We start from the raw sequence: 3,392 nt of genomic DNA on the forward strand, positions 1-3,392 counted from the left end.
ATTTTTACATATTGCCCAATTTGATTTCCTGATGTTGTATTTAGGATGTTGTTATCTATATTCATAAGCGACATTGTCCTGCAATTTTTTCTTGTGCTGTACTCATCATATGAAGAATTGGGAAGCAGTCTCTCTTTTTCTATTAGGTGGAAAAGTTGGGGGGTAGCACTGGAATGAGTTTATTTCAATAGCTTATAGGTGACGTCTTCTGAGTCTGAGCTTTCTTCGTGGGAGCATTACCGATTCAGTTCCTTTAATCATTATGGGGAGGTCTGATGTCCAGCTGGTGCCCTAGGACTTCAGACTGCTCAAGTTCCAAAATAATTTCATACCAATTGGTGTGTAGCCGCTACGATCAACCTCCTAAGTACAATGACTCTTCCAGGGATGCCCCAGATCCCCCAGACCTTTTGATGACACATAAATCATGGAATTAGTGCCTGGATAGCCTTCTGGACCCTGCTCCGTGTGCAGGCTGGAAAGTGTTTTAAACGGTCAGTAACTGGCTACGAAAGGGTTTCATAATTTGGTACTATGACTAGGGATGCTACTCATTCGGGTTTTCTCTTTATCTTGTGTCCATTTTGGTAAGGTATATTTTCCTAGGAATTTGCCCCTTTCATTTAAATTCAAGCTATTGTAATGAAATTATTCATAACATCCTCTTTTACTTTCCTTTTTAAAATGTCTACAGGTTCTTTAACTTTTAATTACTGATATTAGTTAATTGTGTCTGCTCTCTTCTTGATCAATTTCAACAGGGGTCGTCCATACCATTAGTCTTTTCACAGAAATAATGTTTGGCTTTGCTGATCCCATTTCATTATTTTCCCCCTTCCCATTCCCCTTCCCCTTCCCCATCTCTACTAAAAAGACAAAAATTAGCTGGGGGTGGTGGCGGGTACCTATAATCCCAGCTACTTGGGAGGCTGAGGCAGGAGAATCGCTTGAACCCCAGAGGCAGAGGTTGTAGTGGGCTGAGATCGCGCCACTTCACTCCAGCCTGGGTGAAAGAGCAAAATTCCGTCTCAAAATAAATAAATAAATATAACGAAAATAACAACAACAACAATCCCATACTTCTTACTTCCCAAACATGGGGCTTTTGAAGTGAACTTTTTGTTATTCATCTCTAGCTTATATGTGCTGTGGTCAGAGAATGTATTCTGTAATTTCTGACTTTTGAAATTTATTGAAATTAACTGTTTTTGTAAGTATTCCATATGGCTTGAAAAGGGGAGTATTTTACCATTGTAGATAACAGTGTGCTATAAGTCTATTAGTTAAGTTTATTAATCATGTTCGAGTCGCCTATCTCCTATATACTATTGAATATTTTTCTTCTCCTACCAATCATGGAGGGATGAGTGTTAAAATCTCCCACTATAATTGTGGATTTGTCTGTCTCTCCATCTAGTTCTTTCTTCATGTTTCTTATATTTTAAGACTAGTATTTGCATACAAATGCGAAATTGTTCTATTTTTCTGGTGAATTGGACACTTTTCATTATGAAATGACCTTATTTATCTCTAGTGATGTTTTTCCCTAGATATTAAAATAACTGCACCAGCCTTCTTTTTGTTAGCATTTCCATGGTATTTTTACCCCATGTGTTCACTTTTGACCTTCACTAGCTTTATGTTTTAGAAGTGCCTCTTGTGGGTTTCTCTTGTAAACTGCATCTAGCAATTTATGCATTCCGATAATCTTTGTATCTTAACTGCAATATTTAGTTTACATTTATTGAATCACAGAATATTAGAATTTATAGCTATCGTCTATTTGTCCCCTCCCTGCCCCGTCTTGTATTTATTTTTCTCTTCATTCTTGCCTGCTTTAGGGTTGTTCGGGTTGATTTGATCATTCTTTTTCCTCCTCCAATAATTTGGATAACTATACACTGCATTTCCAGTCTTACAGTGTTTATCCCAGTGATGACAACCTGGATTCTTAAATTCGTCAAAGTGTATTTGGTATCTATCTTCACCTTCCTCCTGAAGAATATAAGGATCTTAGAACACTTTTACTCCACTCACCCAAGTATATGCCATCACTGTTACGTATTTTAAATGTTTTTATCCAGAAGACATTGTTATTGTTTCACACTATCAATGTTCTTCATTTTTCTTTATTCCCTGTTGCATCAGACCCCCGTCTGGGATCATTGTTCTCCTGCCTGAAGTTCCCGCTTTGGAATCTCCCTCCGGAGGGTGTGCCGGGGCAAACTCTTTAAGTTTTTGTATTTGTAAGTGTTACGATTTCACCTACGTTCTGGATACATGTACCTCATACTGGCTACATACTTCTTGAAAGATAATTTCACTGAAAATGTAATTCTAAGATGATGGCATCTCTCTGGCTTCCCTTGCTCTTGATGAAAAGTCAGGTGTGAATCTATTCTCTTTTTCTGTATGCCAGAAAGAGGTGTTGGATTTTATTCTGAGGGGAATAGGGAGGAAAATTTTTAAGCACAGGGTGACCCCGTCAGATTTGCATTTTAGAAGCACACTCTGGCACTAAGATCGGAGAGACGGCAGCTCCGCGAGGTCTCTGCTGTGGTCCAGAGAAAAGACGGGGCGAACTCGGGCGGTGGGTGCGGTGAGGGCAGGCAGACCCGAGTCCCCGAGGGGAGGCTGGAGCGACAGGAGTTGGGGTCACTGCAGGAAGGAGCAGGGACGACTCCGGGCTCCCAGCGAGGAACGGAGGCGCGTTAGCGAAAAAGGAAGAGGGATGAAGAATCAAGAGTTCGTCTCGGACCTCATGCCACAAATGGCTGAGCCCCCACTATGCACCGAGCGCCCAGTGCACGCGGGGCTGGGGAAGGCTGGGGCAGCGCGGCGGCAAAATCCGTCCCCGGGGGACCTCAGCCCCACGGCGGCCGCTCCTGCCGCGAACGAAGGCCCGGCCAGGGAGCCCTCGAGGCAGCGCCCGCGTCTGACCCGCGCGTCTCGGTACCGACCATCGAGGGTCGGGGGGATGGACAAATGGAAGGCGGCTGGAGGGGTGGGGGGAAGGACGTGGAGACACCGGCCAAACTGCGCCGCAGCCAAGGCCAGATTAGGAGACTTCGGCCCTGCGACGTCCGGACACGGTGGGAAGCCTTTTGGATCCCGCCTCTCCTGCAACTCCAGGGGCTGCGTCTCGGCCCGGTCTCCTCCGCTGCGGGAGGTGGGCAAATGGCCTCCCCGCTCTGAGCCTCGACTTTGTCGTCGGCTCCACTGGGCCCTGCTACTTTGGCCCCTAGCAGTCGCCGGGAGGCTGTGAGGCGCCCGCCTGGGTATTAAGGATCACGTCCCGCCGCGACGCCACAGCGAGAGGGTGCTCGCGAGCCTCCGCCCCGCCCCAGCCGGGACCCGAGCCAAATAAGTCCCGCGGCCGCGCTCGCGGCTCG

This window comes from Colobus angolensis, unplaced genomic scaffold (assembly GCF_000951035.1).
Source record: "Colobus angolensis palliatus isolate OR3802 unplaced genomic scaffold, Cang.pa_1.0 Scaffold65, whole genome shotgun sequence".
Lineage (NCBI taxonomy): Eukaryota > Metazoa > Chordata > Mammalia > Primates > Cercopithecidae > Colobus > Colobus angolensis.